Here is a 16,276-nt window from a genome sequence, read left to right as displayed (position 1 = left end):
AAAAAGCTTATGCCAGCATTGAATGCTTTAATGATTTATCTGACCCCTAGTAGCAGTTTAGCTTGTTTGATGTTAGTGCATTAAAACACAGATGATCATTACCATAATCTGATTTAGTATGGATTTTTTCCCCTGACATTTTTATGCTCAAATTTACTTACAGAAGTGTAATTAAAGATAACAGAAAAATGGAAACACAGGAGAACATAACATAGGTATTAGGATGACTGAAAATATTATGTTTAGACAAATGCTGCAGTCCAATATTTGTGTGAAAAGCCAGAAGGGTAATTTATATTAATCATTATAAATGTTTATATAGCACCAACAGTAACTTAGGCACATTACAGATAAGTATTAAATGAAGAAGACTAGGTCCTTAACTTGAAGATTTTACAATGCTAATAGGCAACACAGAGATGAAAGGATACTATTCCACATTAAGAACCTCCCTCTTGTGCCTCCCTCCCTCACTGAATAGGAGTAAGTATTGGTTTTCCTGTGGAACTGCTTTATAAGTAAATTGAAACATGCATTTCTTGACTATTGACTTGTTTAATAATTTTTTTAGCAAATGTTTTTGTTTTCTTCTCTTAACGAAATGGCAACCACAACAAGAGAAACCTGACAATTGTGCAAAATTTTATTGGAAGACATAAGTCACAAGCCTATAAAATATGTAGACACCTGAGTTGAATTCTATGGGTTATGCTCATGTGCATAGCAAGTTACTGACACACATCAATTCTTTCAGGATTAGGGACCAAAACAGACATTCAGTATAACAGTAACATTCATCGAAAATAACTGTACAATATATAAATGTTGCAGCTCAGCAGAGGTGTGCAATTGAAAGAAAGTTTCAAATTACAGTAAGCCTATCTGATGCATTTTGGGCAGTCAGCAGATCTGCTTGGCCCCCAATGAAAAGACTGTAGTAGAAGATGGAAAAGACTGAACTGGGAAAAGTTTTAAGCGGATAAAGAGATTGGAGTTTCCAGAGCCAATGCTATGTGTGGAGGTGAGACCGACTACATCTAGTTGGTAACCTTTCCACCTCTTCCACAAACTCTGGCTCCTTTCCCCCCAGCAAAGTGATGTTCCATGTCCCTAGAGCCAGTTTTCATTGCAGAGGACCAGTTCATTGTGGTGCGTCCCTGCTGCTGCCATTCTGGCATCACACCCGAACCTCACCCTTCACCTCACAGGAGGTGAACTCACGAGATAGGTCCATGTCGCCTTTTTGTGGTGGGTCCAGTCAGGTTACATAGGTAGCCTGACCACCAAATGGGATATCTGACACATTCCCAGGGGTAGGTCTTGGTATCCCTAGTCCTGGTGAAGTTCATGTGGTTATTTTTGTGCTTTCATATTGGTAAGGCAGCACGGGTAGATGAGATTCACCCAGAGATGTTGAAAGCACTGAACAATGTTGAGGTGTCATTCTTAACGTGCTTCTTCAACGTTGCTTGGAAAGCAGGTGCAGTATCTCTGGACTGGCAAACTGGGGTGATGGTCCCTGTAGTGGGGTGGCTGCCCCACTCCAGAAGAACAGGGGTTAAAAGTAGCCCTGGAGAGGGCTGTGGCTGTGAAAGTCTAGGCTGATTGGGGAAGGAGCCACAGCTGGAGCCACGCTCCAATCAGGCCACAGCTGGCCCTATTAAAGGGCTGTGAGCCAGGAGCTCAGAAAGAGTCTCTCTCTAGATGTAGAGAGAGAAGGACCTGGTTGCCTGGGAGCTGAGCTGGGTACCTAGAGTGGAGTAGGCTGGGAGAAAGGCCTGGAAAACTCCCAGGTTCCCCTGGGAGGGAGACCTAGGTTGTGGGTTACTGCTGGGGGCAGAAGCCTGATGTAGAGGGGCATTGGGGTCCGGGAGGGACACGGGGGCTGGTGGCAGGTGAGACACTGGCCTGCAGAGGGCGCTCTAGGCTGGAAGAGCTAATTCCTGAGACGACCAGCTGGAGGCGCTGCACCAGTGTGTCATCGCGTGCTACAGTCCCATTCTTTAAGAAAGGAGACCAGAAGGTGTGTTCCAACTCTAGGGGATCACACTCCTCAGCCTTCCCAGCAAAGCCTTTGCCAGAGTGCTGGAGAGGTGGTTACGCCCGTTAGCTGAACCTCAGATTCAGGAGGAACAAGGCTGATTCCATCCTCTCTGAGAAAGCAAAGAGCTAATCCATTGTTCCCCGGCCAGGATGGTCTTTTAGGTTTCGTGTATGATTTTTTTAAATTATAATGAATGTTCTTAACTCCTCATGTCCTGGTCTTCCAGAAATTGAGTTTGAGCATTTAAACACTAATGATTAGGACGGATACAAAGACAAAATGACAACGATATGTGGTCCCAACATTAACTTCAGATTAATGCCCCCACAACCCCCTTCTGGTGAATGTTCTTTATGACTTTTTTCTTAACACAGAAGTTATCCTCTTTCCTTTATATGAACATGGTATAATAACAGTGAGACACCTAGTTTTAAAGTCCTCCTTATGATTATTTCACAGCTTTAATCAGAATAAAAAGAGACTCCATGGTACAATGGCTTATACAATGATACTGACGTCTTTTGGGAACTACATATTAACACAAGTTACTTCATAAATATAGGATCCTGGTGTTACAGTTATATGATTATAAAATGAATAGTTTTTGCATTGGTTTTGGAAGAAACAATTAATTAACAATATAACACCACTAGTCTTTTAATATTGAAAGCATATTGTAAAGTTAATGGAAAACAACCATCCCCATAGAATTTGAAACATCTGAATTGTGACTTGTTTTTAATAAGAAAAGCTATTTGAAAACAAAAAGTTAGGGTGCAACATGATGACTGATTATTCCTTATATTCTCATAGCATATAAAAATATTGTTCCCATCACAGTACCTAGGTACATGTATTAGTATGATATATTGTGGGAAAGGCTAAAACCTCAAAGACCGGGAAGGAAGGCCCTAAAAGAAAAAAAGAAGGGAAAAAAAAGAAGGATCAAGCAGATAAGAGGAGATCACAGACTTACAAATATAATGGAAGAAAGGAAAGCAGCAAATACTTTACCAAAATCCAAGTGTATTGTATTTTATACAGACTAAAACCTATTTAGGAAATTAGGACTTAATCCTGCAAACTGTTTACTTACATCAGGAATCCTTACTCAGATCTCTGTTCCAATGAGACTGCTCACCTCAAGACTTTTTTTATTTAAGTATTTGCAGCATCAACCATGTAATTTTATTGTGAAGACACCAGATGGATGAGACTTTTCATAAGCAGTTCAGTATGATTGGCTTAATCCCCTGTCCAGTGGTGAAAATTTCAACTAATTGTTCTATAAATAGACAGTCATCTGAATAGATAGACAGTTATCTTTGTAAAATGCTGGGTTTTAGTTTGGATGATGGCCTTTTAGAAAGGTGTTGCTTATATGCCACTTAAATTTAAGTGGAAGCAGTACATTTGGATCAAGAGCTCAGAGATTACCACTGGGGAGAAATGTATCAAGGTTACATTGAAAATGTCTGCTGGTGCACCAGTGCATGTAATACCCACAGAATGGTATGGGCAGTTAAAGATCTCAAAATCTCTTATGTTCATGTGGGAGCAATTGCTTGTAAGCTACCTGAGCTGCTGCATGACCAAAATATAAGCACCCTGCATTGCATAAGCTAAACACAATGAGGGGTCAAGTTGTCTTAAAATTATTCATCACAAAAACAGAAGGACCACTAGTGCTTGGTCTCAGAGCGTATATGCATCTTAAATTGATCCAGCTGATACCCACAATGGGAAACACCACAGTTCTGAACTTTCTAAGATGGGCTTCTCTCTATGTTCAACAGGCTTACAGGCCGTTTGGACTAATAAGTAGATCTTCCTGTTTCTGATAGAGACCTGTCATAGGTCTCACCCTCACTCTGAACTTTAGGGTACAGATGTGGGGACCTGCATGGACACTTCTAAGCTTAATTACCAGCTTAGATCTGGTCTCGCTGCCACCATCCAGATTTCTGAGTACCTGGAACACTCTCTTTCCCTCCAAAACCTTCCTCTCCCTGGGTAGCCTTGAGAGACTCCTCTACCAATTCCCTGGTGAGTCCAGATCCAATGCCCTTGGATCTCAAAAACTGGGAAAAATTACTCCTCCCCCGCCCCCCACCAATCCCTGGTGAGTCCAGATCCAATTCCCTTGGATCTAAAAAACAGGGGGAAAAATCAATCAGGTTCTTAAAAAGAAGGCTTTTAATTAAAGAAAAGAAAGGTAAAAGAAAGAAAAAAATAAAAACCTTGGGAGACTGCATACCAGCTAATCTCACAGACAATAGATAGAAAACACAGGATGTTCCCCTGGGCAAAAATCTTAATACACACAAGAATACCCAATTTGATAATTCCCCTAATTGCACCAAGACAAGTTACAAAAGAAAATAAACATAAACCTATTTATTCCTTTCTAAAACTTACAACTCTGATAAAAGACTGGTTTCTTGATCTTTTTCACTCCGGCTGAAACTGAAACTGACTACACAAAAGAAACTTCCCTCCTTCCTTTTGAAACATCTTGTTCCCCCATTGGTTCCTCTGGTCAGGTGTCAGCTAGGCTAGGTGAACTTCTTAACCCTTTACAGGTAAAAGAGGCATTAACCCTTAACTATCTGTTTGTGACAAGACCATTTAGACTCTCTGCCTTAAAGTTCTTTAAAAACATTAGAGTGAATCAGAACAACAGGACAGTGGATCCTTTGTGATTGAAAATTAGTGACGGATGAGGTTAATAGCCCTGGGAGCTTAAATGAATTTTTCACCTCAGTATTAACAAAAGCAGCAGATGGGTAGCTTCCTAGAGACTGCACATTTCTGGAGGGGAAAAGAAATGTTACAACATTCTACCATTGCACTGGAGCAGATAATTAGGCAATTAGAACTATTAAGAGCTGACAAAGAACAAGGTTTTGATGTACTTTCTAGTTAGGATGTGGTAGCAGCTGTGATGATCCAGGTAGAGGCTACTGAGTACATATGCTACTTCAGACTAACCAACTTACTGAGTGAATGAACACCTCTAGGTTGTGCTGGCTAGGCATTGTTACCTTCCCCTTTCAGCAATAATGGCTGATTTTGTCTTAAAGTTCAAGGCAAAGCTAATTTCCTCTCATAATATCTCTCCATCCTCCTTACTCCACACAATTCTGTCTCTGATTAATTCCAAATAGTCACACTTTTGCATTCAGCACTCTCTCCCCTTTGGATGCCTGTTAATTTCCCCAGTGTCTCCTGGAGACAGGAACATTTATGTAGTTACTGGGGGAAGAAGGAAAAGTGTCCCAGGAAATGATGGAAGGTCCCAATTCTGAACTCTGGAGCAACTTCACTGATATCAGTTGAATTACACCAGCATAAAACAGGATTCAGGAAAGTGAAGATTTATGTGAAGTGAAGACATCACTAAGGAACCAGCCAAAAATTATGAGATAATCTTGAGTAATAAGGTCCTTGCAAACTATTTTAATTATGAGGAAGATGCTGGGGAAAAAATAGATAATATTTGAGAGTTCACAACAGTATTTCAGTCAAAGTTAATAGGTTCAGAGGGGGCAGATGACAAAAGCCTACAGGTAGGTATAACAAAGTACTTGAACAGGGGGCTAAATGTATGTGTGGAAGGAACAGGGGAAGAACAACAATACAAGTGATAACAGTGGGGCAACCTGGTAGACATTTAAGATGTCTCCACACAAATGCAAGGAGTATGGGGACCAGGAACTAACTGGAAGTATTAGTTCATAAGCTAAATTGTGACTTAATTGGCACCACAGAGATTTAGTGGGATAAATCTCATGAATAGAATATTGGTAGAGGGATATAACTTGTTCAGGAAGGATCGGGGGCGTAGGGTGAAGGACCAGAATGTTGTTGTGCTGAGGTGAAGAGGGAGATGAGAGGCAGACCAGTTGAAAATTTCAGGGCAAAGATAAAGTGAGGGAGGAAAAAAAGAAGACAGGGTTGACATCATGGCATGGGGGTTACTATAAACCACCAAATCAAGAGGAAGTGGTGGGTGAGGCATTTCTAGAATAACAGAAATATCCAGAAAATACAAGACCTGGTAGTAATGAAGGATATCAGCTACCCAGACATCTGTTGGAAAAAAGTAATACTGGGCACTTTGTGTTTTGCTGTAACTTCTTGGAATGTATGGGGGATAACTTTTTGTTTCAGAATGTGGAGGAGATAAAGAGGGCAACCAATATAGATTTGAACAGGCAGGAATTGGTTGCAAATCTAAAGGTGGAAGTCAATTTGGGTGAAAATGATCATAAAATGATGATTTCATGATTCTAAGGAAAGGAATGAGTGAGAGCAGCACAGTAAGGAAAATGGACTGCCCCCTCACCCCAATATTAACAGACTCAGATAACTAGTGGGTAAAGACTCATGGGAAGAAAATCCAAGGGAAAAATGAATTCAGGAGAGCTGGTAGTTTCTCAGAGAGACAATATTAAAGATACAACACCAAATTCTCCCACTGAGGGAGAAAGAAAGAAAGATAATAGTAAGAGGCCAATATGGCTGCATCTTTAAGGACCTGAACAATAAAAACAGGAATCCTACAAGATGAAGTGGAAAACATGGAGAAATTGGTAAATAGGAGTACAAAAGAATATCACAAACATGTAGGGACAAAACAGGAAGGCAAAGGCAGAAAATGAGTTACACCTAGTAAGGCACATAAAAGTCAATAAGAGGAGGTTTTGTAAATACATTAGGAGCAGGTGAAAGACAAACTAAATTGTAGGTCTCAGGGAGGAGCGATAATAGTGGGCTGACATATTTAATGCCTATTTCGCCTGAGTCTTCATTACAAAGGTTGATTGTGACCAGATGCTTGACCCAGCTAAAATTAATAAGAAGGGGGAAGGAACACAAGCCAAAATAGTGAAAGAATGGGTTAAAGAATATTTAGATAAATTAGATTCATTCAACTTGTCAGGGTTGATGAAATTCATCCTAGGGTATTTAAGGAACTAGCCGAACAATCTCTGATCTGATAGCAATCATCTCTGAGAATTTATGGAGGACAGGTGAGGTCTCAAAACACTAGAGAAGGGCAAACAGTTACTATCTTTATAAAGGGGACCAAAGAGGACCTGAGGAATCATAGACCAGTTAGACTAACCTCAATACCTGGAATGATACTGGAATAAAAATTGATTGCTTAATAATTTAAGCACCTAGAGCACTGGTGGGCAACCTGTGTCCTGCAGGCTGCACACGGCCTATCAGGGCAATATGCTGTCAGGCCGCAAGATTGTTTGTTTACATTGACCATCCGCAGGCATGACCACCCGTAGCTCCCAGTAGCCAGGAACGGCGAATCGTGGCCACTGGGAGCTGCGGGCGGCCAATGCAAACAAACTGTCTCGTGGCCCACCAGCAGATTACCCTGATGGGCTGTGTGCAGCTCACGGGCCACAGGTTGCCCACCACTGACCTAGAGAATAACAGGGTGATAAGTTGTAGCCCATATGGAATTGTCAAGAACAATCATGCCAAACCAACCTAATTCCCTTCATCAGCGGGATTATTGCCTAGTTTGGGAGGGAGTAGTTATGGCACATCTTCATTTTAGTAAGACTTTTGACAATCACCCATGACATTAAAATAATAAAAAAAACACTAGAGAAATGTTACTAGATGAAATTATTATAAGTTGGGTGCAAAACTGTTTGAAAGACTTTATTCAAAGAGTAGTTAACAATGTTTCACTTTAATACTGGGAAGATTTCTCTAGTAAGGTCCCACAGTGTAGGTAACACTTGACAATTGTAGGATTTAGGTGCCCTTTTCCTCACGTAACACAAGATATGAGGCTACCTTGGGATAAGAATTGTTACTTTAGGCCACCTATCTCTACAAGTAGAAAGAATATAATATTGAAAATGGTACACATAACACTTTTCACATCATAAGTAAACAGGTTATTAAGGCTTTGTTCTAGTATAATCAAGGTAAAGAGGTTTTTTTTTCCCTTTGAATTGGTGCTAAAGAAATAAATGTTTGTCTATTACATGGAGAGTGATATCTAAAGGTTTGATACAATACAGTCATAGTGAAATGATTTTTGAGCTGTTGTAGGAGAGGTAATGGATTTTGAAACAGTATAATCAAGGTAAAAAAAAATTCAAGCTTGTGGAAATGAAGTAATTTTACTGAAAATGTAAGCTGAATGTTGGAATTACAAGTTTTAAAGTTTTACGGTAAGGCAAATAACTTAAACACTATAAACAATGCATTGCAGATCTTTGTGCTGAATATAAAGTTAAATGTTCTTTGATTTGAGGAAGAGGGAGTTGTGATTCCCTCCATACTGAATTATATAAATAAGATGACTCATTTGAATCAGTATGTAAATGGAATCTAGTCCTATTTTATAAAGTTTGATTCAGAAATGTTCACCATTGATATCAGGGACATCAGACTTCTGTTTACTTTTTTGCTTAAGTTCATCATGGAACAGTGGAAACAGACACACACACAATCCCGAGATTTACTTGATGTCACCTGTGGCCCTGAAATATCCTTCTCCTACATCACTGATGGCAATTTTGAAGAGTTGGTGACAGACAGATTTGCAATGACTCGCTGCTTTGAATCCACTTCTACTTCTCTGCTGTTCGATATCCAAGCCTCTATTGTCTCTCACCTTTACTCCTGCAGCTCCATTCTCCAGATCTCCCCAAGTCTTCGGTCTCCACGCTCTAGGATGTCTAGAGAATGCGAGCAGCAGCATTCTCCCTCTTGCACATGCTCTTTCTCTCTCTCTCACATACACACACCCCTCACCTTTGTCCCCATCACTGTTGCATGTCACCCTCCCACCTCATTTTAAAACTTCGATTGCAAGCTCTTTGGAGGAAGGAGGTAGGGCCGTCCTTAGACATATGCAGCATACATGGCTGCATAGGGCACTAGAAAATTTGGGGCACCCTCAGGTCTTACTGTCCACCTCCCACATCTTCCTATCCTTGTTCTGACCCTTCCTGCAGGCTCCCACAGCTAGCTGCTGCAGTCTGGTGAGTCTTCCTCCAGAGGGGATCTAGTAACTTAAAAATGAAAAAGCCTGTTAGACCTATGAGCACAACACTGAAACTGTTAAAGAGCCATTCAGGTGGTAATGAAGCCATTTAACAGGCATTTGCCAACCCCCAGGTATATACTGTCAGTTTCTGAATTTGCTGACAAAAACAGTTGTTCCTTGCTGTACATATCGTATAAATCTTTCGCCTTTTACTCAGAACCTGTTAGTCTATAGGACCTTAGTTTAAAATTTGCTTTAAAATATTTCGTTAGTGTGTTGGTGAAGATTATAAAATCACATCTCTAAAAAAATCCTTGCATAGATTTTTAGATGCACAGTCTGAGTATTCATCTTTAGCCTTAAATGCTTGGATCTTTAGACATACAGTTTTTTTTCAATAAATCCTTCAAAAGACCACCCTTACCTAAAATACACATTTTAATTTTAATTACTATAGTACAAAAAACTTGCTTCCTGTCCTTTCCATCCATCCACTTCTCTCTTCACCCCACTGTTGAAGAGAGCCCTTAAAGGGACAACACTCCTTTCCTTCCAGATAGCTGGACAAATGAGTTTTCCTTTCTTTACTTCTGACTATTTGACGAACTAGTTTTAAGAGAACCCTCCAGTAAAATCAGTACCTTAGTAAGATATAAAATCCTTTGTTATGCCTAAAATCTTTGGAAATGTATTTTTTAAATACGGTGAAATTTCATGAACATGTCTATTGTTATGGAGATCACAAAGTAAATGTGTTCCCTTTTTCTAAAAACAATGAACATTGTTATGAACACACTAAACCTCTGTGACTGATTAATTTAAAATAATGTCTTTGTTTCAGTGACTTAAATATGTAGTAATCTGGAACGATTACTTTATGAAGGCTTAAGAGTACATGTAAAATCAGTTTAGAAATACTGATTAAGAAAATATAAAACAGAGAAGAGCTGCATCACGTATTCTATAATATTTAATGTTGTATTCAGCAAGACAGCTGACTTGCCCTTATTACAAAGTTTTTGCAAATAAATCTCTGACAAACTTCAGGGTATATAAAAAAACCTGTGACTGACATTTTTTATTCCCAAATGTAGTGCTTTTAATTAGGTACCTTCTGCATGTCCAGTCTTTACCTTCTGGCATGCAGTGGACAACATGCTCCATTTTCTTTAGAAAGAAATTGCAGAAGAGTTTTTTTTTTTTCAAATGTCATTTGCTTCATTTGGGTTCAGGGATTTGGCTGGAAGGGGGTGAGCAGGGTGGGGGAGGGAAGAGAGGAGAGAGACAGTGGGGAGGGGTGGGGCCTGGGCAAAGTGGGGGCGGGGCCTGGGGCAGAGCAGGGGTGGAGTATGGGCAGGGCCACAGGCAGAAGAGGTGGGCTGGGGAGCTTGCCTCCCCAAACAGCAGCTTCACCCACCGCCAATGACAGCAAGTAAGAGCGGGTCAGCTCCCGCACATTCAGCATGCACTGCAGTCTCCTTAGGCAGGAGCCGTATTCACAGAGCCGAATGTGCCAGCACTGCGCATTCTGTGTGAGGGAGAGGATATGGAGGTCTCTGCAGGAACTGTGATTCTCCACCACCATGAGGTGGGCCGGGTGGCTTGGTATCCTTTGCTGCCTGCTTCCTTCCCCGCCAGGCTGCAAGCCTGGGCTGCCGTCGGGCATAGGAGCGACAGTTTAATAATATTGCATAGGGCCTCATAAATCCTAAGGAAAGCCCTGGAGGGAGGCACCTTGTATTTCTATGCTTCTTTTAGATGGTTAAAAAACAAAAACAAAAAACTGTAGTAGGAGCCAGTTATTTTTAGGGAAGTTTTGATTTTATGAGGACTAAAGTAGTTTCTGCATTAAGCATCTCATGCCTACAACATGAAGTGACACTTCATCTGATGATAGAAGTTAATATTTCCCATCATGATTCCATGATAGCAGTAATGTATGCCCTGATCACAAGCTTCAGAATTATTCTCATGCCACTTTACCTTTTCCATTTACATGTTAAAAGAACACTGCAAGTTAATGGATGTTTGTCTGTTTTGACTATACATTTTCTTGCTTTTGGGTAATTTAAAGTAAAGACTCTAATGCTATTTTAAGACATTCTGTTAGCTTAATGAAGTTGCATCTTGCACCCACAAAAGAGCTCTTTACACATCTGTAGGAGATAAAGCCACAGAATCTTCAGATATTTTTACCACATGTTCCAAGATTAGCTATATTTTTTAAAATGCATTGCCACAAATCAGTTATAGAAAACAAAATGAAATGATGTCAAGGACAAATTCTTTTTTAATACAATGCAATTTTATTATTGGCATAAAGAAATAGCACTTTTCTGAGTAAAAGGATAAAGCAATTGTACTCCACTGTAATTTATGGCTTTTTAAAGGCAAATGTTATATATAATTGTTCACCTAATATGTTTATGTAACCAACCTTTTTTTCTGGGGAATAGCTGGATCACTTCTTTATACACTCTGCAACAACAATGCCCAAACAAACTTCTACCAAAAAAAGTTTCCAAACAAAACTTAAATTATATCTTTCAGTGCTATCAGACACTAGATGCACAATATACACATAGATGCTGAATATTCATAGAATCATAGAATTAAAGATCAGAAGGGACCATTATGATCATCTAGTCTGACCTCCTGCAAGATGCAGGCCACATAAGCCGATCCACCCACTCCTTCCTGCCCCATGCAAACCTCCAGGGCCATTGCCAATCTTCCCTGGAGGAAAATTCCTTCCCGACCCCAAATATGGCGGTCAGCTGAACCCCGAGCATGCGGGCAAGACTCTCCAGCCATACCCTCTGGAAAAGGTTATATCATATCATTGACCCATTGTACTATTTACCAGTGTGGCACTTAATTGACCTATTGACTAAGCCCGTTATCCTATCATACCATCTCCTCCATAAACTTATCTAGCTTAATCTTAAAGTCATGGAGGTCCTTCGCCCCCACTGTTTCCCTCGGTAGGCTGTTCCAATATTGCACTCCCCTGATGGTTAGAAACCTTCGTCTAATTTCAAGTCTGAATTTCCTGACTGACAGTTTATATCCGTTTGTCCTCGTGTCCACATTAGCACTGAGCTGAAATAATTCCTCTCCTTCCCTGGTATTTATCCCTCTGATATATTTAAAGAGTGTAATCATATCTCTTCTTATCCTTCTTTTGGTTAAGGAAAACAAACCGAGCTCCTCAAGTCTCCTTTCATACGACAGGCCTTCCATTCCTCGGATCATTCTAGTGGCCCTTCTTTGTACCCGTTCAGTTTGAATTCATCCTTCTTAAACATGGGAGACCAAAACTGCACACAATACTCCAAATGAGGTCTCACATATAACGGGACTAGCACCTCCTTATCCCTACTAGAAATACCTCGCCTAATGCATCCCAAGACCGCATTAGCTTTTACACATCACAGTGCCTACTCATAGTCATCCTACGATCAACCAGGACTCCTAGGTCCTTCTCCTCCTCCGTTACTTCCAACTGGTGCGTCCCCAGCTTATAACTAAAGTTCTTGTTAGTCATCCCTAAATGCATAACCTTACACTTCTCACTATTGAATTTCATCCTGTTACTAATACTCCAGTTTACAAGGTCATCCAAATCTCCCCGGAGAATATCCCGATCCTCTTCCGAATTGGCATACCTCCCAACTTGGTGTCATCCAACTTTATCAGCCCACTCCTACTCTTGGTTCCCAGGTCAGCAATAAATAGATTGAATAAAATCGGACCCAAAACCGAGCCTTGAGGAACTCCACTGGTAACCCCCCTCCAACCGGACAGTTCCCCCTCAATACTACCCTCTGCAGTCTCCCCTTTAACCAGCTCCTTATCCACCTCTGGATTTTCATTTCGATCCCCATCTTTTCCAATTTAACCAGTAATTCTTCATGCTCAAACGCCTTACTGAAATCCAGATATATATTAGATCCACCGCATTTCCCTTGTCTAAAAATCTGTTACTTTCTCAAAGAAGGAGATCAGGTTGGTTTGGCACGATCTACCAATCCATGCTGTAATCTATCCCAGTTGCCATCGGCCTCATGCTCCGGAACCACTCTCTCTTTTAAGATTTTTTCCATGACTTTGCATACTACAGATGTTAAACTAACAGGCCTGTAGTTACCCGGTTATAATATTACCGGGTAGTTATAATATTATATTATAATATAATATATAATATAATATAATATTACCGGGTAGTTATAATATTAACATGTTATGTGAATGTTTCCATTTCTTACTTTACAAGAATAGGTTATGCTTTCATGCATACAACATGAAAAAGTGTTTCTCCCCACACCCTACACCGAAGTAGTCACAGTACATCAATTGGTTTGATTACTGTAGTCTGACCATATTGGGTGGTTCCTGACATTTCACACTGAGAATCTCTACCAAATGTTGATGCAATAAAATGTAATGTACCGGTATTTATTGTACACTTTATTTGGATAGTGTATAGCAACTTCACTCTATTTATGCTAGTATGCATCTCTTTTCCATGATTGAGGACCCATGCAAACCTTAGGAAACTCACTTCAATATCAAGCAGTACATACATACAAAATATCCTTATTCTTTAAGGGTGTGCATAAGTCATTATATTAAGGTTGCAAAGTCAAACACTCAAAAGTTAGGAATTGCCAGAGTTAAGAATGTCTGTGCAACCTTAATTTGGCCAGCTTGTGCATCTGTGTTAAGATCCAGGTCTTAATTACATGACCCCTGTACTGGATCTAGTGATGAATCAGGCTTATGTAATGAGAGAGGGAACCTACAGACAATTCTATTTTCTTTTCTTTTTTCCAGACATTGGAAGGTGTGTAGTGACTGAGGCATAGTTTCAACAGGTCAGGTTGAGATCTGTCCCAGAGTGCCCCATAACTCAATGGTTAAGACATTTTTCTTTGAGGTGGGGGACATAGCATCCAGTCCCCCTACTGCAATGACTTGCTCATTGTTAATTCGCAGCAGAAGAGCTCCAGCAGAAAAGAGTGAGATTCACATCAGAATATCCGATAACTCAGTGGTTAGAGAACTCTGGGGTGTACACCCAAGTTTAAATCTGGTCTTTTTACCAAGGGAAGAGGGAATTGAACCCTAATCTCCCACATCTCAGATGAGTTAGCTAACCACTGAATTAAGGGTGGGGGGAGGAACTGCACCTTCTCCTTCTCTGGCTGTCGTGTAGGAGTTTAGGCATGCTCAGAGCATTCCTGCCATCATTGAGCCCTGCAGATGATATAGGATGGAGAACTCCTACTTGAGGGATCCTCCTGGGGCTTAGAGGCAAGATAGGTACATAGGTGCCATAACTGAGGCATTGTGTGCATGCTCACTGGCAGTAGCTTAGGGCCTTTAGATGTCCATACAGTTAGGCAGCAGCCAAGTAGTGGTTTTGAGGATAGCATTGGTGCTTAAGTGTTGGACTTAAGCACATAAAGTGACAGTGTAGGTACTCAAATACTTTAGTGGATCTAGCCCCAGGTCCCTTTACTAGGAGTTTGTTATGGACTTCAACAAGTGAAGACTATGCCTTGAACTGAGAAATGTTACACAATATTTCACCTTTTCAATTTCAAGTTCTCTGATACCATGTTGATTGGGTGTGGAATGAGAATCTAAATAAGATAAGAACATACTTAAGATAAAATAAAAGTGTGATCTTTGTGAACATTGCTTGCATTGCTCATGAGTAGTCCACCTGCATTTAAATAAGGTTACCTATGTGAGTAAGAAAAATATGATTTACCCCCAAGTATCTAGGACCAGTTTTTTAAATGTCACCTTCAGATAGCTAGGCACCTACGACCTCCCGGGCATGACTGCAGACCGCTGGTCCCAGGCATGACTGTGGCAGGATGAGCTGGGGCCCCAGCTTTTTGCCCCCTAGATTTTTGCCCTAGGCACCAGTTTTTTAAATGTCACCTTCAGATAGCTAGGCACCTACTGGAGTTTTCAAAAGCACCTTGGTGCCTTTCTTCCATTGGTTTCAATGGAAGCTAGATGCCTAGGTTGTTTTGTAAATCTCATGGAAAGTCAAAGGGACTTAGGCTCCTAGGTCATTTTTGAAAATGAGCCCGTGAGTAAGATAGTTAAGTCCCATTTTAAAAAGTGACGCCACCTAATCAAACCTGTTAACCATGTCACTACTGATAACTGTACCAGAAGTGTCCAGGTACAGTACTTGTTCACTTTTGCTTGGTAACTTTAGTACTTAGCTAAAAGTGCTGGATTTTCTTTAGGCAGTCTATGGGATCCAGCAGGTTATTGCAGGATATTGTGTGCATTCTATTCACTTTCATACATGCTTTTAGAGACACTCTAGTGTAAATGGATGCAGCATGTCTCACCTTGTCACACTTTCTACATATTTGAAATATACCAAAAAGGCCAAGCATAACTGCAGCAACATACACAGCTTCTCTAATTAGTACATGTATACCCCTCAGCAAAGTATCAGAGCAGCTCATAAGCTTATTTATTTTGTTTATCATTTTACTGTGCAAATATTTGTAATAAAATAATATAAAATAAGCACTGTACACTTTGTATTCTGTATTGCAATTGAAATCAAATATATTTGAAAATGTAGAAAAAATCCAAAAATATTTAATAAATATTTAATAAATTTCAATTGTTTAACAGGGCGAGGAAACCTGTGATTTATCACGATTAATGTTTTTGAGTTAATCACATGAGTTAACTGCGATTAATTCACAGCACGAAAGATAATCTTGGGCTAATTTTTGTAATGATTTGCTATTGCTTTAACAAATACTGTGATTTGAATGGGTGTAAGGATGGAATGTGGCAAGCCCCAAAAGGCAATCCAGTCTCTAAGAACGCCTCTCACCACCCTCTACCAATCGTGATGGGTTTCAGACACAGAGGACTGTCCCGAGAGCAGATTTGACCAAAATCTGGGATGGGATGAACTGCCCAGAAGAGGGTCGTGTGACCCCTCCAAGAACTCCTCCCATCACCCTCTGCCAATCAGAGTGCAGCACCATCACCCCATAAGTCCTAGCACCAGGCAGAAGAGGTCATCTCTTACCAAGAACACGCGTTTTAGAAGTCATGGAAAGGCTGAGAGGAAACATGGACTCCTTCACCACCCCCGTGAGAACTTCAAACTTTGTGTGGAGAAAGTGCTACATCAGCAACAGTTC

The sequence above is a fragment of the Mauremys reevesii genome, linkage group 2, assembly GCF_016161935.1.
Source record: "Mauremys reevesii isolate NIE-2019 linkage group 2, ASM1616193v1, whole genome shotgun sequence".
Lineage (NCBI taxonomy): Eukaryota > Metazoa > Chordata > Testudines > Geoemydidae > Mauremys > Mauremys reevesii.
This window is presented reverse-complemented; position numbering follows the sequence as displayed.